Genomic DNA, 24,987 nt, shown 5'->3' with positions numbered 1-24,987 from the left:
AGGTCAATGCCCAGAAAGCGTTGGTTGGCAGGGCAGACACCGAGCAAAGGATGAGTGGCAGCCAGGGAGTAGGCAGGAATTGCCTACTCTGAATGGGTTCTGTTTATAAATCAAGCATAGAATCATACTTTTACACAACTATATCCCAAGACCAATCATATTTACTCCCTCCCTTATTAATAGACTAATATGATTTTTAGCCCCCAATTTTGTTTATCAACCACTCCTATTCATCAACTTGGGTTTGGTTCGAGAGCATAATTTACTTGGTTCTTTCCTCCCAAGTGTGCTGAATTCCTCAAATGCAGACTCATTTTGGTTTGCCCTCTGCAACGCTACCTCAGTGCTATGGCCTTTCTTTATGTAACATGCTTCTGTTTCTAGGCCAAATATTCAACAACTTCTCTCAGTCAATTTTAAGAGCTCAGCAGTATCACCTAAATCGGGAGCTCTAAATCAGTGTCCCCAGGCTAAAATGAATCACAAATCTCCCCCCCCCCCCAAAGCATTTTAAAGACATTCACAGTATGAGCTTGAAAGTGACTCTTTGAACAACTAAAAAATAAATACTACTCAGCTGCAGTTATTGACTTGCTATTCTTACCTATTGGCTTAATTTGCTCATGGATGTTATTTTATGCTTGTGGAGAGCTTGCCATATGTGGTGATACAGAATTTAGGCACGACTTGTTATGATCAGCTATCCCACTTGCCCAAGGAATTTCTCATAAGCCATTGACAAGACTAGAGTGTATTGGGAAGCAATGGTGTTAAACTTTTCTCTAGCCATCACCATATTAGAAGTGATTGTTCATGCAAAGGTATATAGAAAGAAAATAGGCCTTCCCACCTGAATAACATTGTTGGAGTAGTCACCATTTGGTGATGCATGTCCAAGAAATACATATGATCTGCAAATAGGGTAATTTATTTAATTTGTTCATCTCTCTTAACATTTCATACATTGCTAACTGGCAAACTTCCAATTAGTATCCTAAATACACGAAGCATTATAAATCAATGGCCCAAATTATATCTGATTGTTTAGTTCTGGGTGGCTATCCATATGAGGCAATCAAAAATTTCTCAAAGAATTGATTTTTGAAAAATATGTTTAACCAAGAAGTTTATCTTGCTCAAAGTTGTTAAATTTTTGTCTTGTTTATTTTCATTAAAGGTTATACAGAGTTTCTGTCTTCTTAGAAACCCTATAATTGTTTAAAGTTAACCCAATAATAACACAATGCCTCTGATAGGTTTACATGCTCTATGGGGATTAAAATAAGAAATTTACTATTACAGTAAATAAAACAGAATGTAATCTAGGAAAGCCATATGTAGACTATAATTATATGAAAAAGGATATCAATAAACTTTTGAAAACAGCCCCCCCAAATTTTTCTCAAGTTTTAAAAAATATCCAACCATTCTTTTTTTAAATTTATATTTTAAAGTTTATTCATTTATTCTGAGAGAGAGAGAGAGAGAGAGAGAGAGAGAAAGAGAGAGAGCACACATGCAAGGAGGGGAGGAGCAGAGAGAGAGGAAGAGAGAGAGAATCCCAAGCAGGCTCCACACTGTCATCACAGAGCCTGATGTGGGGCTCGATCTCAAGAACTGTGAGATCATGACCTGAGGTGAAATCAAGAGTCAGATGCTTAACTGACTGATTCACCCAGGTGCCCTGATATCCAACCATTCTTAAAGGAAAAATTTAAAAAACATTAAAAACCATGAAGCAGAAAGAAACACCTGTCCTTTACATATGAACTAATTCCCGCAGCCTCATAAAATACACACTGGAGTCACAATCCCCACATACTATTTATTTGAGTTTTCTATTTAAAAACTCACTTATATAAGAACTAAGAAAAGATTATCACCTACTGCATAATACCTTTAAAATCCCTCAATACATCTTTCCCTTTTACATTGTGTGTCCACGTGTTACAATTTATGACTGCCAATTAATACGATGCAGGAAATGCACACACTGTCAAAATCACTGACTTTTTAACTTTTTTATCTCCCATTTTCTGTTTGATATAAGTGAGTCAAAGACCTTTTCTTCACCCTATTGTTTTTACTCTAAAAGCCACTCCACTCTTAATGAAAAGGAATAATAAGTACTAGTTGTAAAATAATCTGTCAATCAATCAGGCACTTATACTTTGGGTAGACCACTTGTGGAGCTTTAGAAAAGATTTTTTAAAAACACAAATAAAGGAAAATTGCAACAGATTGGACAATTCCACTTTATATTGATTTTATTACTAAAATTTGGAAAGAAGCCTGGCGACTATATTAAGCCAATGTTGAAATGGGTGCATTGAATTAAATTTTTTCTTTTAACGTTTATTAATTTTTGAGAGAGAGAGAAAGAGTGCGAGCCAGGGAGGGGCAGGGAGAGGGAGACAGAATCCGAAGCAGGTTCCAGGCTCTGAGCTGTCAGCACAGAGCCCGATGTGAGGCTCACACCCACGAACTGTGAGATCATGACCTGAGCCAAAGTCAGATGCCCAGCTGACTAAGCTACCCAGGCGCCCTGAAATGGGTGCTTTGAAAGAAATGAATAGAACCGTGACCAGTGGTCATAGAGCAAGTATTCCCCTGAACTCTCCATTCGAGCATCTAAGAGGAAGAGAGTATCCTCTTCTACTTATCTGATCCCTGTAAATCTCTTCTTTAGTTTTAGTATTTGACTGTATTATCTATTATGTGGAAGATAAGAAAATCAAATCCACAGGAATAAAATGGAAAATGACACCTTCCTTCTTTTGTGAAACAAATTGCAAATAACAATGACTTGAGTGAAGATTTGAAGCCATCTGATGTATACTATAAACTATTTCTAAATTCTCTCCTGCTTTTTCCCTTCTTAGATCAAAAGTTTGTGGATACGACTAAACATCCAAGTTTTCAAGGACTTTTTTTTAGAGTGGGGGGGGGGGGGCTACTCCACCTTCCTGCCGCATTTCCTCTAAAATTGCGTGCATCAAATGATATACATTTGCATTTTTATCTAACTACCAGAAATATTTGGCCAAATAATTTGTGTTTGCAAATTTAGATGCTAGGTTAAGACCATTTGTAAAAATTGGCTCTGGAAATGTCAAGTACATACAGCCTTTATATAGCATCATAAATATTAAAGGGTAGAAAATCTAGATTATTAATTTCCAGAGAAGTAGTACATCATACCTACTTAACACCAAAATGGCAAGAGGCTTCGAATTTTGGTGGGGATACTTGGAGCTTCAACTTTATTTATTTATTTATTTAAAAAAAATTTTTTTTCAACATTTATTTATTTTTGGGACAGAGAGAGACAGAGCATGAACGGGGGAGGGGCAGAGAGAGAGGGAGACACAGAATCGGAAACAGGCTCCAGGCTCTGAGCCATCAGCCCAGAGCCTGACGCGGGGCTCGAACTCACGGACCGCGAGATCGTGACCTGGCTGAAGTCGGACGCTTAACCGACTGCGCCACCCAGGTGCCCCTTGGAGCTTCAACTTTAAAATCCCCCACTTTAATTACAATTTATAATATACTATTATTCTTGTGTTCAAAGATAAATTGGGTGAACAGTTTTTTCTTTTTCTTTTTAAAAATGGACATTTTGTGTTCTATTAACCTATTCTGATGTTTAATCAGACACACCTTGAGAGGGAGGCGGATCTTCAGAGCTCCCTAGAATTGGTCTGTCAGGCATGAGTATGATAAGCATCTACCCCTACAGTACAATTCCTGTGGCAGCAAGTGAAAAATGCCCATTGCTTCCTATTTACTTATTTAAAAAATGCACAGTGAGAAGTAAAACACAGACAGCCTGAGGTGTTTTAAATAAAGAACATTAGGTTTCATGATATTTTTGTATAAAGTGTATTTAGAACATAATACGGCAAGGTTGTAACAGTGACCAACCTATAAGATTCTAGATGAAACTAGATTCTCGATGACAAAGAGATGTTTTGTCAAATAATTTCAGAGAGAAAATTCCTCAAGGCCACTTTGTTGCTTACTCAAAAGTAAATTAAAAAATAATAGCAAGGATAATATTCCTAATTGCATATCTTATGGTTAACAAAATGGTTTCTTGGGGTGTCTGGGTGGCTCAGTTGGTTGAGTCCAACTTCGGCTCAGGTCATGATCTCCTGGCTCATGAGGTTGAGTTCTGCGTCAGGCTCTGCTTCAGATTCTGTGTCTCCATTCTTATCTGCCCCTCCTACTCATTCTCTCTCTCTTTCTCTCTCTACAAAAAATGGTTTCTCATAAGCTATCTTATTTGATTTTTATAATATCTTATATGATTTGCATTATTATTCTTAACATTGAGAACACTAGAAGCCATAGAAGTAAAATATTTCACAAAATGTTATACTATTGATAACTTACATGTTCATGATTCAAACATATTGGGATTAATTCCAAAGCCTAGGACAGTTGAGTAAGCATCTAAAAACCCCCATTTTCATTTATCTTAATTATGAAAGCTATCCTCAAGTACACCCGAAATTAGTAGAAATCTCACAAAGCTTGTATAGAAGATAAATTTATACTTTTAGACTTTAATGTTTCTGACCAAATAAACAGCTTTTAAGATTTTTACTTTACTTTTCTAATCGCTTTTACTTATATAATATTTTATACTTCTCTGTGACAACTAGGAGGGAAGATTTATACTGTGTGGACTTAAATTTCTTTGAGAGCTTCAGTTATTATCTATGAGTTCTTAAAAATGGAACAGGGACATTATTATTCAACCTGAGAATTTAAAAATGGTTAGTGTTATTATTTGGGCAACATTATGACCTGGGCATACCAAACTCCATTCCTGATGCACTGGGTGCACATTTCTGAATACAACTCAAGACTAAGAAATAGAGCAAGGGACAATTTCCTTCAGTAATGTAGAAGGTGTGACTCTACGTTTACTTCTTTCTAGGACTCTCAAGATCAATCTCTCTGATCTAATGATCTAAATTTCTGATTCTGATATCTGGCCTGACCATGGGCTTGGCTTTACTGTCCTATCACATCTTAAATTTTAAAAATAAAAATAAAAAGGTTTGGGAATTCAAGGAGAGAAGGAGTTCAGGATTCCATGCTTTCATCGTATACTTCTGTATTAGTTTGCTAGAGCTGTCAAAACAAAATACCATAGCTTGGGTAGCTTAGACAACAGAAATCTTTTTCTCACAGTTCTAGAGGTTAGAAATCTGAGGTAAGTTGTCATCAGAATTGGTTTCTTCTGTGGCTTCTGTCCCTGCCTTACAGATTGACATCACCCTGTGTCCTCAACATGGTCTTCCCTTTGTGTAGGTTGGTCTCCTAAACTCTTCTTATAAAAACACCAGCCATATTGGATTTGGTCCCATACTAATGATCTCATTTTAACTCACCTCTTTGAAGACTCTCTCTCTAAATACAGTCACATTCTGAGATACTGGGGTTTAGGAGTTCAACGTATGAATTTTAAAAGTACACAATTAGCCCATAACAACCTTTTGCTTACTTCTTTGCCATCTGTTCCCTTGAAAGAGAAGTTGCTTGTCTGGTTGCTCAGTATCTAGGATACTGCTGGAGCGATTTTGCCAGGTAGCATCACAGGACAGTAGGAGGTCATGCATGTGGGTGTGGTTCTCCAACATCTTGTTGACATTTTTCCTTGCATCCACACTAACAAAACAGCACAGGACCCAAGGCCTGACCCTAAAGAGTTTCTTTTTTCTGATTCCTTCATTTGTGTAGAGAAGGAAAAAGGAAGAAAAGTATCATTTTAACGTTACATATTGCCAAACAAAAATCACAAAATCTAAGCTTTTGTCCAAAATATGTCCAAGTTAAAAAATAATAATAATAAATTTCTTGGCCTCATGTATCCTTCCAGCTTCTGTAACAGCTCTCCATTTCATGTCCTAGACACAGTTCTAAAGTTTCCATTTTCTTACCTCACCATTTTACCTTGTACAGCAGTTTGGTTCACTCTTCAATCAGCTCGCAAATATTACTCTCTTGAAGACCCTAATACCTAGTTACTCTCTACTGAATTCCCTAATACCACATCCACCTGACAATCTTCTTTCCTTATCTTCCTCACCAAACTTCACACTGCAATATTTTCCTCTCCCAGTCCATTCTCAAATCCCCTTTGTGTGTTCTATAGTTTTGAGATTTTTATAACTTCCTGGTGAATTTTTAAAAACTATTATTATGTGTTGACATTGTATATCATCTTTTTCCTTAAATTGTTTTGTCTGATATTAAAATTATTCAAGCAATTTGTTTGGTTAGTGTTTGTCTGGCATATATTTTCCCAAGACTTTAATATAAACTCTTCTCTATGGTTTTGTTTGTCATTCCTTTGGAAGTAATCTGTCTTTTCTCCCTAGGTGATTTTCTTTATGTCATTAGTTTCTGCCATTTCACTATTATGAATTATAATTTGTATTTTTTTTCCAATTTACTCTCCTTGGAATTTGTTGGGCTATCTGCATTTCTAAATTGGTACATACATATGGTATATATGTATACATATACATATGGTGTATGTGTATATGTGTGTAAATAAATACATACCTATTTCTCACTTCATCCTTTGTGTCTCTTTACCATTCCTTAACATTTTCTTCATCTGTCTATCTGTGCCATATTCTGGGCAATTTCTTCATCTGTATCTTCAATTCACTAATTTTCTTTTTATCTATTTAGGCCTAAATTGCTGTTAGTCATGCCCATTATTTTTTTCATTTAAATAATTATATTTTTCCTCTTTAGAAGTTCTGTTTGTTTCTCTGTCAGATAATTTTCTTGTCCTTGAGTTTTGTTCGTATTTCTAATGCCTTTTATATATTTAAGCATATTACACATGCTTGTACTCTGTTTCCCAGTCACTCCTACAGCTGAAGAATTGGAATTTTATTTATTTTCTTCTGTTTCTGCTATCTCATGCTCATGGTATCTTATTTCCTTGTTTGTTTTGTAGATTTTGACTGTGACCTTATTTTTCTTGACTTTATCTGTGGTAGCTCCGTGAGAATGGAGATTGAGATGGGTTTGTCCACAAATGGGGGAACTTGCTTTTGTGGACCCTCTGGGGATGCCATCAATCCAGCCCTGCTTTATAAGTCTGGAATCTGTATTAGTTGTTTATTGGAGGCTCTGGATCTATCTATCCTTCTTTATTCTCCTTTTTCTAAAAAAATTACCTTTTCCTCTTTTTCTCTAGATACTATATATTCTGAGTTAATCTCTCAGAAATCTTTTGTTTCACCTCTTTATTTCTCTTTGTTCAATCTGGAGTTTATTCTAGGTATAGACCTTTGCTTTTTAATAGCTATTTTTCATCTAGAATTTAGAATTTGTCCTTTTCGTATCCTCATGCTAATTATTTTTGTATTGATGCTAATGAGGATTTTTAGCATCCTACGCTTATTTTTTTAAACATGCTTTTCTTGGGGTGCCTGGGTGGCTCAGTTGGTTAAGTGTCCAACATCGGCTCAGGTCATGATTTCATGGTTCACAAGTTCAAACCCCGTGTCAGGCTCTGTGCTGACAGCTCAGAGTCTGGAACTTGCTTCAGATTCTGTGTCTCCCTCCCTCTCTCTGCCCCTCCCCTACTCGCACTCTGTCTCTCTATCTCTCTCACAAAAATAAATAAACATTTAAAAAAATTAAACATGCTTTTCCTACTCTTCTACTACTTTAATCTCATTCGAGATTGACTTCTGGTTGTATATTTTAGACAATTTTTTTAATGATTTTCTACCATCTCTCTCCCTTTCTTTGTCCTTTCTTGTCTTCCTCTTATACTACTTCTCTCCTTCTTCCCCTCCCTCTTCCTCCTGTCCCCCCTCCTCCCTCTTCTTCTTTATGCCCCCCACTCATCCTTGCTTTCACTTTCACTCTTTCTCTTCTAGTTATCCCTAATGGTTTTTCATTTACTGTAGTTAAAATCTATAACCAAATCCTGAAACATCTTCTGCATCAAGGCACTATTGAAGCTTTTGGATACCAATTCCCAAACAAATTTTTTCCTGTTTCCTCTGATGCTGTTTGTAATTTTACGTGGTTCTCTAGGCTTGAAGCATTCCCTGTATCATCAGCATCTTGGCATATATAAAAGATCCTCTGAATTCAAGGAATCCTCCTACCAAACATGAAGCATTTTAATGTCATGTCTCTACATGAGCTGAATCCCAGCTACGTCTGCTTTTTCTGTACCTTGCCTTTAGCAGGCTGATTGTTTCTGCCTACACTTTACTTTGTTTGTGTAGTCTATGGTGAAGATTATCTTGTTTCTTATTTGTGTGTCAGTTTTCATCTTTATACTTTTTTTTTTTTTAACTTTGTATGTCATCAGTATGTAGTTGGAACCATGGGGTTATACCAAAGCATGGACTTACAGAGTTATCTTGGTTGAAGTCCAAACTGCTTCCTATATTTTTCTTAATTTTCTAAGACACAAATTTGACCATTTACTCTTTTCCAAGAAAGTTTATTGACCTCTGAAAGTATTAACCTAGTAGGATAGTAAAGTCTCTGGTTTAGAAATTTAAAATTAAAGGAGGTTTGGGTTTTTTTTTTAATTATTAAAGAAGTGTTATTTGAATCCTTGGTGACAACAAGTTTCCATAGTGAAATCTCAAGATTATAGCTCTTTAGATGAACTATTCTTACCTTGTTTTAAAAGGCTTATGTCCACTTTAAGTAGCAGCAACCCATTCAAGATGTTCCCATGAGAATAAGCTTGAAAAATTATATTTTCCTGGGCAGAAAGAGAATATGGGTAGTAATTTATGGATCAAACATAAAAATAATATCTAACATCAAATAAATTTGATAGGAATGTAGAAAGTTGATGCCCCCATTATATATAAATTTATCAATTTTAAGTGTCTTTAATTATAGCCTTTAAATATAAAATATATCAGCCGGTCTTGCAAGATATTTTAATGCATTTGGAGAAGTTGAATTATATCAGTTTCCTATGGCTGCATTAATAATTGATCGTAATTTGGTGGCTTAAAAAAAAATTCATTGTTATGTAGTTACAAAGGTCAGAAGTCTGAAATGTTTACCAATGGGCTAAAATGAAGATATCAGCTGGAGGCTATAGAAGAGATCCATTTTTTTCACTTTCCAGATTCCAGAGGCTACCAGCATTCCTTGCCTCCTGGCCCCTTTCTCCATCATCAAAGTCAGCAGCCTAACATCTTCAAGTCTTCCCCTCATTCTAGCCCCTTTTCAGATTTTTGTCTTCTGTGTTTTTAAGACTTCAGTTATTATAATAGCTTCACCCAGATCATCCAGGAAGATCTCTCTTATTAAAGGTCAGTTGATTAACAGCCTTAATACCATTTGTAATCTCAATTCACCTTGTCATGTAACCTAACATAGTTATAGGTCCCATATATTAGGATGTAGGTATCTTTGGGGGACAATTATTCTGCTGCAAAACCCTATTGCAGTAAAAGTTCTACAGTTAACTCTGTAAGATTTTTTAAATCTTATTTTATCTATCTTTTTAAATCTTATTTGAATATTTTATGTCATAAAAAGTGCTTCTGACCCTAAAGATCCTGATCCTTATAATTTGGAAATATAAGGTATTACTCATTACATTTGTGGGTTAGACACTCTATTCAATTCAGTTTCACTTTGTATTTTCCATTTGGTAAGGTTGGAATTTATTACATCATAAAATAGACTTACATAATATCAAAGTATCAACTTTTCAAAATATTTCCTCTCATACATCAGTGTAATTAATATGAATATTTTGTCACTTTTCTGAATGCTAATTTTAAATGAAATAAAAATTAATATTTCATTATTTTCTATTTTGCTCTCTGCATATTTTTTGAATATTTAAAAGAGACTTGTTTAATATTAAGCATACCATTGATCTTAAAAATGATTCCGACTAGTTTTAAAAATCCATTTTCTGGGGCGCCTGGGTGGCTCAGTCGGTTAAGCGTCTGACTTCGGCTCAGGTCACGATCTCACAGTCCGTGAGTTCCAGCCCTGCGTTGGGCTCTGGGCTGATGGCTCAGAGCCTAGAACCTGCTTCCCATTCTGTGTCGCCCTCTCTCTCTGCCCCTCCCCCGTTCATGGTCTGTCTCTCTCTGTCTCAAAAATAAATAAACGTTAAAAAAAATTATTTAAAAATCCATTTTCTGAAGTTTTAAGACCTATTCCTTTATAAAGATTTTATATTTAAATTGATTTATTTTTTGTAGATATTTTTCTTTTTTAAAATTTTTATTTACTTACTTATTTATTTATTTAATTTTTATTTTTAAGAGAGATTGACAGATCGAGAGTGGGGGAGGGACAGAGAGAGAGGGAGACACAGAATCTGAAGCAGGCTCCAGGCTCTGAGCTGTCAGCACAGGGTCCGATACAGGGCTCATACCCACAAACCTCAAGATCATGACCTGAGAGAAGTCTGACACTCAACTGACTAAGCCACCCAGGCGCCCTTCTTTTTTTTAATTAAAAAAATTTTTTTAATTTATTTTTTGAGAGAGAGGCAGAGAGAACGCAGTACAGAGCCTGACATGGGCTCAATCCTACAAACCCTGAGATTATGACCTTAGCCAAAATCAGAAGTCAGACACTGAACCAACTGAGCCACCCAGGTGCCCCCATTTATTTTTCTATTATGATGGATGACCTTTTGTTTAAAGCTAACAAGTCACTGGAATAACCAATCAAACACACTGATCCTAAAATGTCTATCATTAACTAGAGAATGAGAATTTTATTTATTTATTTTTTCAACGTTTATTTATTTTTGGGACAGAGAGAGACAGAGCATGAACGGGGGAGGGACAGAGAGAGAGGGAGACACAGAATCAGAAACAGGCTCCAGGCTCTGAGCCATCAGCCCAGAGCCTGATGCGGGGCTCGAACTCACGGACTGCGAGATCGTGACCTGGCTGAAGTCGGATGCTTAACCGACTGCGCCACCCAGGCGCCCCGAGAATGAGAATTTTAAACAAAATTCTTATTTTCTTCAAACTAAAATATCTTACTTTCATGGAAAAGTTATACAATAAGCAATAGCACTAAGCAAATTATGCCAATACCTTATGACAAAACATACATCTTACACAAAAAATAATTTAAAAATTTTAAAGTATCTACAACCACAAAATAAGAAATGTATAATCTGATTGGCTATCTCTATGAAAACAACCTAAAATACTGGATAAAAAATATTTGGAAGAATGATCTTGGGTGTTTTAGTGAGCTGGCAAGGAAGAAAAGAAATACCAGGTCAAAAACTGAGGGAAGTTAGAAAACTAGAAAGTTAAGCACAGCATGGAAACTGGCTTTGTGTGTGCTGAAAAAGATAACTTAATGGCTCCAATTTGTTATGTTATAAAATTAAAAATTATTATATTATGAAATTAAAAATTGCATAGCTAAATAAATCATAGGTCAAAGGTAATATCATACTGGAACTTAGAAAATATTTAGAAAATACCTCTTATCAAAGCTTATAGAATGCAAATAAGCAGTATTTAAAGGGACATTCATAGCTTTCAAATGCTTAAATTAGAAAAAAAAAAAGAAGGGCTGAAAATTAATGAGCAAATTATCTACTTAAGTTAGAGAAGGAAAAGCAAAATAAACCTAAATGAAGAAAAACCTTAGGAAGGAAAAAATAAAGATAGGAGAAAAATTAATAAAACCAAACAAACATAGAAAGGATCAACCAAGGGTGCCTGGGTGGCTCAGTAGGTTAAGCATCTGACTTCAGCTCTGGTCATGATCTCACAGTTAGGTTCCTGAGTTTGAGCCCCACTTTGGGCTCTGTGCTAACAGTTCAGAGCCTGTAGCCTGCTTCAGATTCGGTGTCTCTGTCTCTCTCTGCCCCTCCCAGCTCACACTCTGCCTCTCTCTCTCTCAAAAATAAATAATAAACACTAAAAAAAGAGAAAGGATCAACCAAGCCTTTATTGCCTCCCCAAACCCCTCCAAAATGAACAAACAAAAAACCTGATAAAATTCACAAACCCCAGGAAAATCTCTAGATAAAAAAAGCAAAAACAACTTTAGTAATTTAAAAAATGTAAAAAGGGACATACTTACAAAATATAGGGTGATAAAATGATAAAATAGTAAAAACATCTTCAGGATAAGAAAACTTGGAAAACGTAAAGGACAAATTTCTATACGAATATAACTCACCAAAGTAAATGGTGAAAGTGTATATGAGAACAGATACAAATGGATATGTGAAAAGTTTTATATAGCCTTTATTAGGATTAAACCTGTAGTTTAAAATTGTTCCACAAAGAAAACTTTAGCCTAGACGATTTTACTAATAAGCTCTTCCAAATATACAATGAATTGATTTAGTAAGTTTATACCAACTTTTCCAAGAGTATTACAAAAATACTTTATTTCCTAATTCATTTTAAAAGACTGACTTGATCTTTATAGCAAAGCTCAATAAAGATGAGAAAGAAAATTACAAGCTGAATTTCACATAAACATATATGCAAAACTCCTAAAGAAAATATTAGGCATTGAACTCAAGTGTAAACAAACAGCAGGAGGAAGGGAGGAAGGGAGGAAGGGAAGAAGGGTAGAAAGAGAGAGAGAGAGAAAAAAAGAGACAGAGATGGGGAAAGACAAAGTTGAGTTTGTCCAAGCAACGGATGGTTGCTTTAATATTTAAAAAAATTAATTTTTGTAATATATCACATTAAAAGTTAAAAAGAAGGAAGCCATATGTTAACCTCAAGCCATATAAAATAAGTATTTGATAAGTACTTTCACAAGAGAAATCTGTTGCAACCTGGACATAAAAGGGGATTTCCTTGCCCTGATAAAGAATTCCTGGTAGATTACCTACAGCAAACATCACACTTAATGTTAAACACTATATTTTAATGTTCCAATATTCCAGAATGACCTTTCAGATCAATGGCAAAAGGAGGAGTTTTCAAAAATGATTCTGTGACAATTGGTTTATTCACTTGGAAAGAATAAAATTTGACCATTACCTCACTGAGATATGCAAATAAATTTCAAGCAAATTAAATAATAAAGTATAGGTGACAAATCTATAAAAATTATGGCAATAGGGCAAAATAACTGATGATCTTGGGATATGGAAGCAAGATGTAAAAAGCATGAACCATGAAAGAAAAAATGATATCGAACTACATTAAAATTCTAGTTATTTTCATCAGACTATACAATGAAGAGAGTAAAAAGATAAGCTACAAACAAGGAGAATGTATTTCCAATCTATATGACTGAGAAATGATTAGTGTCCAGAATATTAATAAAATTCTTATAAATTAATATGAGTAAAATAAACAGTTCAATAGAAAAGGGAGCAGTAGACTTGAACATTCATTTCACAGAGAAAGAGCCCCAATAACTAAATAAGCAAAAACTCTTAGTGAAAACTTTATATAACACTGTACTTAATGTTCCAATGTTGCAAAATTATGTTTGATGTTCAGAAAAAGATAATGGTGTCCATGATCACCATTTATTCAACAAATACTACAGATAGGAATATTTGAGAAAGCCAAGAATTAAGCAGTCTTTCACAAATCTAATAAAGAGATAAAACCCAAATACAAAAAATGAGAATGTTTTGAGGGATATAATACCAGATGTGGATTCTAAGTGGAAAAAAAAAAGGAAGGAGAGGTAGTTTTTAGGAAATATTAATTATAGTAAACCAAGCTCAATTAGAAAATCAGACCTGACCAATAGGTTTTTAGACAATATTTTATATAGTGATTTCTTTTAAAATTATTTTCCCCTATATGTTGATTCTCTCAAACTTAGTTTTGTATTATTTTTCAGTTGGCTGGAAACAGACTTCCATTTCCATCTGAGGAAGAATTATATATTCTTAGTTTCTATGTTTTTAGACATTTTTAGAACTTGCTCCATTTTTTTTTCTGCTTCTGTAGTGTAGATGCTGATCTCTATGAATTGCTTTTGTTTTCTTCCTAAATGTCTACAGAATTTTTTTCTGTATCTTTTAGGGTTACACTTTTCCTTAGCATCCCAGTATTATCTTTGAAATTTTTTCATGTTTTTTATATTTTTTCAAAATTTTTAACGTACAGAAAAGTTGCAAGAGTATTACAATAAACAACCTTATATCTTTCATCTAAGTTAATCAATTGACATATTGGCACATTTGTGGGCACATTCTCTATTGTTTATTTTTTGCCTAACCATTTGAAAGTTACAGACATCATGACTTTTCACTCCTAAATATGTCTATATGTGTCTCTAAGAATAAGGAATTCTTACATCCCCAAAACACAATTATCAAATAAAATTTAACATTGATACATTATTATCCAGTATTTAGTTCAAATGGTAATTTTACAAAAATGTCCTTTGTAACTTTTTTCCTAATCCAATATACAATCCAGCCGTGCATTTAACTGCCATTTTTGATAAATGTTTCCCTGGTTCCCAGAGTCTGTTGGTTTGTTTGTATCTAAGATTCCTATTATATAAATATTGAATCATCTAGATCTGTTTTCTGTGACTCTAGTATTTTTCTTAGCTATCTCCCTCCCTTTGCCCATTCTTTCCTTTCCTTTTCGGTTTCTTTCTCTTTCTTTCCTTCTCTTTTCTTTCTTTCTCTCTATCTCTTTCAATCTTTCTTTCCATCTTTTTTTCTCTTCCTTCCTTTTCTATTTTTTACTTTAGGTGCCCCCTGGAGACAAAATGGAGGGTGGGAGTGGTTTTCTTCAGAAAAGACAAAGTACTTCATGGGCTCCTGCAGGCCTACAAGCCTAAGTGCCTGGTAACTGCCACTGTTCCAGGTGATTTCTCGGTTCAGGCCCCGGATATTAGTCTTCCAGGAATGCATGATTCAGCCTCCATGGACACAGTGATTGCATCCTGTCTGTGGAGGAGCAGCTTTTTTTGCTGCGCTCTCGTCAACGTGTCAACGTCAGGCCACAAAATCTCCCCAGTCCGAGAACTTAATTGTACAATGTCATTCTTTTACGTGGCCACGATCAACTTCTTGTTTCCAGGTAACTTGAGCTTCACAACACACTGCTGCCTCCAAGCTTTCCCACCTGGTCCCAGCAGACGGCAGCCACACGGACAGGCAGCAGAGCTCCTTGCCTCAAGCCACAGGCCGCGAGCGAGGCCCGGGTGGAGCCAGGCCCCGCCCTCCACCATCCCAGCATGCTTTGGGCACAGGTTCCGCAGCAGCTGAAGAATCCCAGTAGTGGCTGCACGCGAAGCGCTTGGTGAGGCCCTCCTGATACTTACTATCTTCGTGTTTACATCTTTACCCGTCTGAAATTGCTGTCTTGGGTTTGTTGTTGTTGTTGTTGTTTATCGCGTTAAGTTGATTTTCTCCTGTATCTAACATGAGGCTCAATCCGTCCATTGTACTTTTTAACTGAACAGATTGTGGTCTTGTGTTTTAAAATCTCTATTTTGTCTTCACAAAACTTGGGTTCTTTCTTTTTTGTAATAAGTGCTATAGTTTTATAGATGCAATACCCTGTTGAGCATTAAGAATACTAATCTTCTAGTTTTTAAGAATAGATATATTATATATATCTTTGTTCCTCCCCCCCCCCCCCCCCCCCCCCGCAGAGAAAAATTACTTTGCGTCTTCAAAGCAGTGCTCCCCTTTCTGCCTGCATTTCCTCTACATATATTGAGCACTATTTCTGTTTTGTCACTTGGTACAATACAAAACTCCTCTGTGCCGGCCTTTTGCTTACAAGGACCACGTAGGAAGAAAACTAATTAGGCTGAGCTTACCCTTATACAGTATGCAGAGACTACAGGATGGTGTCGCACAGTTTTCCTTAATAATTTGATACATACACACATGTAGGTCTGTGTATAATATGTCATTTTTGTGAAATATTTGGCGTGAGGGTGAAGAGTTACATATCTATATTCTTCCTGACGTTTTACCTGAAAGACTTTCTTGAGAAATCACTGTGTATCTCTACATTGCCTTAGAGTACTTCATATTATGTGGCTTGATAATTCCATTTCTAGACTTTTCTCCTAAGAAATTATTAGAGGCATATCCAGATTTCAATATAAATGTTCTTATTGTAGTTATATTTGTAATTGTAAAAGTAGTAAGAAATCTGTCAATAAGTGAAGAGTTAAATTAATTTTAAAATACATGTATGTGTATGTAGACATCATAAATCCTATATTCAAGCTTTTTTTTAACATTGGAATACTCACGTGTATGTTAAATGAAAATAGCAGGACGTAAGAATATGTATAAATTATAATCCCACTTTGGTTTTATATATTTATGTGTGTGGGGGGGGAGGAAAACTTGGAAGGAAATATATCAGAATGTTAACAGGGTTATTTTAAATGTCTTCCTTCCGTTTTTCCCTGTATTCAAAATTATCTACAAAGCCAGACATTACTTTTATAATAAAAAAGAAATAATAAGTATTATTTTAAATTAAATCTCATTATCTAAAATTGAATTCTTCATCTTCCTTCCCAAATGCTCTTCACTCACTGACATTTCTATCACTACAAATGGAATCATTTTTTTCTGGTTTCCCAGACTTAAACTCTAGATAGTGTTTTCTTCTCCTCCAGTATATTTGACCTACAGGGCAACACTTCAAGTACTATAACAAAAGGCACATGTACTCTTCATGCTAGAGTTGGGACTAGGGTTAAGATGATGGCTCCAAACAGTAGTATAGTCTATTAAAATGCTCTGTTTGCCCGGGTCTGTATCTCATGCTTACCCTGGAACGATGCTATAGCTTAACTTGAACTATGTCCATGGAGAATGGGAGAGAGCTGGAACCTCAAAGGAAATTTGTTGTGCTGTCAGCAGAAGGGGAATGTATACCAAAAAAGTTAAAAAATTAAAAAAAAGCCCACTATGAGACTTCTACTTATGGTTTGGTGAGATGCATGCCACAGGCTGTCAAAAGTATATTCTTTGTTTGGTCCTACTCATTTAGATCTGACACCTGGCTTACAGTTGATTTAGACTCTGTGTTTTCTTCAGGCAGGGATTAAGCCATTCATATTTTTATTTCCAGTACATGGATAGTGCCTGGCTATGATACTGATTTGCTTTCATTTGTTAATCATGTCCTCTTTCATGTGATATTTACTTTATTGTCTTCTTAAGCAGTTATTTAAACATTGTACATTCTGAAGCCTCTACATTTGTTTCCTCATCTTACAGAATTAAGATGCTCAGAATTCAAATGCTAATGCTCCTTAGTTTTCATGCTTTATAATCCAAATATATTTACTATACTAACAGAAAAGGGGTTATAAATAAGTTTAAGATCTTCCATTCAAAATCTATCCCTTCTGTATCAATGAATTTACATTTAGCAGCAAGTAATAGAAAACCCAATGGAAATACATTTTCCTTAAGAACTTAATAAGCTTTCAGTCCATTTTTTTCTTGTCAATTCCATGTGCTAATAACTGCATCCAAAATTTTGTCTTAAAAAATGTTTCTCAGAATTTAATGTGCTTATGAATCACTTATTAAAATGCAAGATTCTGATTAAGTTGAACTAGGTGGAACATGAGATTCTGTAATTGTAGTAAATTCGGATGATGCCAACGTTGCGGTGATAGCAAAGGGGCTATAAAGTCACTCTTTAGACAATATTGTTGTTTAGATTTGGTGTTTTGCTTAACCTCATGATTCTCAGGACTGATGGCCTTTACATGAGAGCTTAAAAAATATACTTGGGTGGAAAGAATCACCTGTAATCCTACATTTATCCCAGCTTCATTCGCTCTCTTATCTTTTAGAAAACAACTCAATAATAGGCTCCAATTTTATTAATTATATGTTCTAATTATCTTCCCTTTCCCTGCCTCTTCAAGGTTCTCACACTTCTAGATTAGAAAGGTGCCTTTGTCCTACCTCTTTCATTTAGTCACTTGCGTAGTTTTGAATCCATTATCTTGCAAACAAGAAGCCCACTTGCAGAGCAGTTCCAAGGATGGTTAACTCAGTGGCTCAACAATATAATCTAGAAACCACATTCTTTCTATCTTTCCTTCATGCCACCATCAGTTTGTTAGCTTCTGTTCTTAAGCTACTGTCCTTCATTTTCCTGAGATGTTTGCTTTAGATTCACATGTCACATGCACACAACAATATTTGGGCAAAATAGGTCTGTTCCTTTTACACATAACTTTTTAGGAGAAGGGCTCATTTCCAGCAGTCCCTAAACATAATTCTCTTCAGTCTCATTAATTAAAATTTCATTACTTACTCCGGCAAGGAAAACAAAATTCCATGACAGGCTTCGAATATTCTAGTTTTAACACTTTATTTGTTATATTAATCACTGGTGACCGGTATTGGATGGCCTCTCTTGTTTTGATGCACAGGGACACCATTTTCCAGAGCAAGAAAAATGGAAGGAAATGGATGGATATTGTATTGTAGTCCTATTCAAAGTGAAAAGAAAACATGCTAGTATATCCATCTCGTTGTCCACTGTATGTGTGAAAAGAGATGACTTGAGAAGCAGATCTACACTGATAGTGTTGGTAGTGCCTAACAACTTACTTGGCTTATCAGGGACTGGACAATTTTTCAATGAAATATTGAACAATTAAAAAAAAGCATATGAGGGACAGGTATGTGGGATGACAAGTCTGAAAAGGTAGGGAGTAGGACAATATTTTGTGTAATGCTCAGTGTTGCAGAACAGGCTGTCAGTAATTTGTTAGGAAAGGTGACCTGATGAGGGAGTGTAGGGCAAGCTGAGGGCAAAATACAGGCTGGCCCTGCCCCCCCTTCGCCCCCACATGGAACTATGCTGTGATATTGCTCAGACATTCCTGGTTACCCAAGAATGAAGGGAAGGGGTTTAAGTGATTGCCATGGAATGTGGGAAACTAAGGGAAATGAATAATTAAATTCCCTTACTGCCTATAGCCCATTGACAAGTCTTTGAAACCTGCAGAGTGACCTGCCTTTAAGAGCTCAGCTGCTTAGATGATGACACTTTGCTAGGGGCAAAAGAGAATCTTAGCTTAACATTATCCCAAACTCGAGGATCCTGTAAGTCTACTTCCTTTATCTCAACTGCCCCAAGGTATATGCTGGCAATCATACTCCACCCTTATGGCCCCCCATATACATCTGAAGGGTATCATGACTGAGGTTTTATTAAATGGTATAAGTGGCATTTCCCTAGCAACAGCTAACCCCTCAAAGTCTTGGAAACCTTGCTTCCAATACTCCTTAGCGACTTACTCTATCCCTGACCCCCTCCCAACCTGAGGGTATATAATGAGTTACCCATCACTACCCCAGTGCAGTTCTTTCTGCCCACAGGACCCGTTTCCATGCTGTAATAAAACCACCTTTTTACACCAGAGACATCTTCAAGAATTCTTTCTTGGTTGTTGGCTCTGGACCACCCTACCATCACTCCAAAACTTCATCACAACCTACCCCATAGATAATATTTATCTTACTTCAGACACTCCGTGCTTGCTCAGTGTATCATGTATAAAATGACTATATCATCAGGGATAGGGGCTCTGCATGGGTTTTCTGCTAAGGCTGATTTGGGTCTTGCTACTGCTGAGTGTCCAGCTTATTCTGGATAGCAACTTGCTTTCAGTGCGTGCAATGCTTCCACTAGTAGCCCCATTTATGAATTTGTAGAATGACCTATCAACTGTAATTTTCTTCCACATGTTTTGTCTGACTAGGGCCACATTTCCTGACAGTGGTCCCACAATTCCAGAATTCACCAGTGTTTACCACATGTCTCATCTAGAAGCAGCTTTCTTGACCAGTTAAGTGACCTGCTAAAACCTCAGTTATAGTGCAAACAATGAGAAAACACCTTGTGAGAGGAGGGTGAATATTCTTACAGGATGAGATGTATGCCTTAAACCAGAAGCCAATGCTAGTTTAGGCCCAGTAGATGGAATGTATGGGTCTGAGAGTTAAGGCATAGAAGTGGAAATGACCCTTCTTACAATTACTTTTTTTTTCACTGAGCATTCTTTTTATTTATTTTTTATTTTTTAAATTTAAATCCAAGTTAGTTAACATATAGTATAATAATAATTTCAGGAATAGGACTTAGTGATTCATCACTTACATATAACACCCAGTGCTCATCCCAACAAGTGCCCTCCTTAATGCAGCTCACCGTCTTAGCCCTTCCTCCCACCCAACACCCCACCAGCAACCCTGAGTTTGTTCTTTATATTAAAGAGTCTCTTATGGTTTGTCTCCCTCTCTGTTTTTATATTATTTTTGCTTGCCTTCCCTTATGTTCATCTGTTTGTCTTAAATTCCACATATGGGTGAAACCATATGATATTTGTCTTTCTCTGATTGACTTATTTTGCTTAGCATAATACACTCTAGTTCCATTCATGTTGTTGGAAATGGCAAGATATCATTATTTTTGATGACCTAGTAATATTCCAGTGTGTGTGTGTGTGCGCGCGCGTGTGCATGCGCGTGCTATTTCTTCTTTATCCATTCATTAGTCAGAGGATATTTGGACTCTTTCCATACTTTGGCCACTGTCAGTAGTGGTGCTGTAAACATGGAGGTGCATGTGCTCCTTTGAATCAGCACTCCTGTATCCTTTAGGTAAGTATATAGTAGTGCAATTGATGGGTCATAGGGTAGCTCTAAAATCTCTGTACTGTTTTCCAGAGTGGCTACATCAGTTTTCATTCCCACCAGCAGTGCAAAAGGGTTCCTCTATCCACATCCTTGCCAACATCTGTTGTTTTCTGAGTTGTTAATTTTAGCCATTCTGACAGGTGTGAGGTGGTATCTCATTGTGGTTTTGATTTGTATTTCCCTGATTATGAGTGATGTTGAGCATCTTTTCATATATCTGTTGGCCATCTGGATGTCTTCTTTGGAAAAGTGTCTATTCATATCTTTTGCTCATTTCTTCACTGGATTATTTGTTTTTTTGGGTATTGAATTTGATAAGTTTTTTATAAATTTTGGATACTAGCCCTTTATCTGATATGTCATTTGTAAACATCTTCTCCCATTCTGTTGGTTGCTTTTTAGTTCCCTTCACTGTGTGGAAGCTTTTTATCTTGATGAGGTCCCAGTAGTTCATCTTTGCTTGTTTCCCTTGCCTCTGGAGATACGTGAAGTAAGAAGATGCTGTGGCTGAAGTCAAGGAAGTTATTGCCTGCTTTCTCTTCTAGGATTTTGATGGCTTCCTGTCTTATGTTTTGGTCTTTCATCCATTTTGAGTTTATTTTTGTGTATGATGTAAGAAAGTGGTCCGGGTTCATTCTTCTGCATGTTGCTGTCCAGTTTTCTCAACACCATTTCCTGAAGAGACTGTCTTTATTCCATTGGATATTCTTTCCTGCTTTGTCAAAGATTAGTTGGCCATATGTTTGTGGGTCCATTTCTGGGTTCTCTGTTCTCTTCCATTGATTTGTGTGTATGTTTTTGTGCCAGTAGCATACTGTCTTGATGATTACAGTTTTGTAATACTGCTTGAAGTCCGGAATTGTGATGCCCCAGCTTTGGTTTTCTTTTTCAGGATTGCTTTGGCTACTTGCAGTCTTTTCTGGTTCCATACAAATTTTAGGATCATTTGTTCTAGCTCTGTGAAGAATGCTGGTGTTATTTTGAAAGGGTTTGCATTGAATATTTAGATTGCTTTGGGTACTGTTGACATTTTAACAATATTCTTCCAATCTATGAGCATGGAATGTTTTTCTATTTTTTTGTGTCTTCTTCAATTTTTTTTCATAAGCTTTCTATAGTTTTCAGTGTATAGATTTTTCACCTCTTTGGTTAGGTTTATTACTAACCTTCCATTTATAATGGTATCGATTCCTTGGTTTCCCTTTCTGCTTCCTCATTATTGGTGTATAGAAATGCAACTTATGCAATTACACTTAATTATGCCCTAGAAGAATTTTTGCTTTCTGTCTCCAAGAGTATAGTTCATAAATTTGAAAGTATAGTGCCTAGGAGAGAGATGCTTTATCAGAAAACATCAACATGTTTGCAATAAATTGAAAGCTGAGACTATTCTCTGGACACTTTGAGTTTCTCATGATGCTGAACCATCAGGTAGAGAAAGTGAAGGTCACTATTCTATCCTGAATGATTTATCACAATTAGCATTACAGAATAGAATAAAAGGGACTGTGTTTAAAACTCAGCTGGATCATGGATACCACTTGATACTTCCTTACCTAACAGTCCTTGGGAAATTGTGGTAACCCAAGGAAGACATAACCGCCAGTGGCTTATAATTTATGGGAATGAAGGTATTCATTACCCTACCAGATCCAAACCTTGTCTAGTTAAAAGGGGCTGGCAGAGGGAAAGGAGAGCACAGAATTATATTAAATTAGCTATGATTATCAGTATAGACCTTGTGACCTACTACGGAAATGAAGAGTGTAGCAGCTACAATTTATTTTATCAGGTGATTTTTTTCCCCTCCAATTTCCATTGCTGCATTATCTGAACAGTATCAGTTGCACCTAACATTTAAGATTTTCAATTAACAGTTGGCCAATTAACAATCTCAAGATGCCCTTGGATTCCTGTTGGGATCCTTATTGATTTATCTACTTTAGAGACTCTCATCTCTTCCCACAAGTTTATTTTTTCCTGTATGCAGGGAACTCTCTGGCTTTAACTCTGCCATGAGCTGTAAACATTGATATCTCATTGCCTATTGGTTATCCTCAGGGTGGGTTATTGTTTTTCTTCCCCAACCTCCATAGTTGTTGGCATTCTCACTTAACCAATCAACTAAGCCTGGTAAACATCCTAAACTATTTTTCCCTCTTCTCCCTTTAATGTCCAAGGCACTTACCCTGTTGATTCTATATTCTGAGTATTTCTTCATTCTTTCCTATTCTAAAATCACCAAGGCTACAGCCTAGTTTACACTCATATTTTATCTTGTTTATATTACCAAAAATAAAACACACATAAAATTGGGGCCTTTGCCCCCACATGGAATCACATTTGAAGAAACAGTAGTCCAAAGGAAAACTATAATCAAAAGAAATTCTAATCTCTAATGTAATCTGTCTCTGAGAAAATATCCAAAAGGAGGAAGTACATTGCTAATAAATGGCAATTGTACCTTAAACCTCCCCGCTCATTATTGCCTCTTTGTTTCACTCTCCATGTGGATGACAGCTGCTTCTCCAAAACACTAAATCCCTGTGCAAAACTCAGTCTAGTATATCTTTTACTCCTGTTCATGATTTCTGTTTTTTCCAATATAAGCCTCTAGTTTCTTTTATTGAAAAAGTCCTCCCATTTAACCTGATTGTCCTCCAGAAGGCCTTAGTGCTGTGCAGGAAGACACAGACTCTTCCTTCGAAGTTGGAGAAAAAGAAGAAATCAGGGGAGGGCAGCAGAGCAAAGAAGGTATTAGTTTGTTAAAACTCCTACATTTTCCTCTAGAGAACTAATGAAGGGCCACACACCTATTCTTACTATTTGGAGGCTCCTATCATTCTCCAACCATCAGCATGCTGTCATTCCTGACATAAATCCTGCCTACTCCCTTCGATTGGGTAAAATGGAATTACTGTTGTTATCTTTGGGGTTTACTGCCTAAATCTATCTGCTTTTATTTTCCCCTTAGTATACTGGTCAGTAAACAGGCCAGTGCTTTGATTTAATAGGTCTCTGGTAGGGATAAGATGATGGTTGTTTATTGAGTTACTATTTTTTTTTTTTTTTTGTAAAGGTCCAGTGAGCCATGTAATGTGCCTCTGCCACAACTAATATAAATGTGGGGCGTCTCTGTGGGCCTTCTGATATGTGGTAAGGGCCAGAGTCAGATCTATGGTGATTGCCATCTTTCCTCTGGTCTATCCTACCACACTAAAAGAAAATTGCTAGACTTATTCTCAAACTGGGTGTAGTTTGGTTTGGGAGGTTGTTTCTAGCAGAAAATGGAAAAATCTGATGCAGCGGACTGAATATTTGTTGAAATTTGTGTGTTTAATTCATAAGTTGAAATCTTAACCTCCAGTGACTGTATTAGGAGGTGAAGCCTTTGGGAGGTAATTAAGTCATGAGGGTGGAGCCCTCATGAATGTGATGAGTGCCCTTATGAAAGGACTCCAGAAAGCTCCATGTCTGTCCTTCTTTCATGTAAGAATACAAGGAGTCAGCACCCTGCAGTTTGGAAGAAGTTTCCCACTAGAACTTGACCATGCTGGTGGCACCCTGATCTTGGGCTTCCAGCCTCTAGAACTATGAGAAATAAATTTTTGTTGTTTATGAGCACACTCAATTGATGATACTTTGTTATAGTAGCCTGAAAGGACTAAGACATTTGATTATATCTACTACTATACCTACCACAAACTCCCCTGCTAAGAGGCTTATTTTAAGAGGCTAAAGCATACCTGAAGCACTTCATGGTTTCCATTTCCATTCTTGAGGGCAGCTGTGGTTTTCTTTTCCCAACTTAATGCTAAACAAACTTCACCAGTAGTGAGAAGAGTAGAGTTTGCTTAAATTTAATATGAAAGACAAGACTGTTCAATTTTTTACTATAGATTCTCACAGAAGGACTTGCTCCAAACTATTCTGATTTCCTGGTACACACCAGTCTTTCAAAACTCATTTTTTAAAGAAAGTTAAACATTTTTCTTGTTGATTGGTACATCATTAGGAATTTAACACAGGAGTTTCACGCATTCTCTGCCATGATTTATAATTACCACAGGACAATCTGCCACCATAATGGAGATCCTGGTGGCCTTTGGTTCATGAATACTCTCCAATGCTGGGTCCTTTCAGGGCTTACTTCAAGTGCCAATATTCGTCTGCCTTTGATGACTGCCATTTCTAGGGAATTTTAGCAGTATGTTCTAATCATGAAGTACACTGTTTTTTTCTCTGATCCTTGGCATGGTGATCCCTGTGAATTCCTGACCCCATGTTTATGTTAACAATTAATCTGTTCCAGTTCTGCAGCC

General features: G+C 36.3%; 1 long non-coding RNA gene across 1 annotated transcript; it reads right to left on the bottom strand.

Annotated features, from left to right (window-relative positions):
* Positions 1-312: 312 nt before the first annotated feature.
* Positions 313-21,285, bottom strand: LOC123607672. The gene is made up of 4 exons (XR_006716847.1): positions 21,151-21,285; positions 19,383-19,393; positions 10,726-10,730; positions 313-325 (listed from the first exon to the last, which is right to left on the bottom strand). It is a non-coding gene; the product is annotated as an uncharacterized LOC123607672 (long non-coding RNA).
* Positions 21,286-24,987: the final 3,702 nt, after the last annotated feature.

This window comes from Leopardus geoffroyi, chromosome A2, assembly GCF_018350155.1.
Source record: "Leopardus geoffroyi isolate Oge1 chromosome A2, O.geoffroyi_Oge1_pat1.0, whole genome shotgun sequence".
Classification (NCBI taxonomy): domain Eukaryota; kingdom Metazoa; phylum Chordata; class Mammalia; order Carnivora; family Felidae; genus Leopardus; species Leopardus geoffroyi.
Note: the sequence above shows the minus strand (reverse complement) of the source record. Positions and strands in the feature narration are given on the sequence as shown.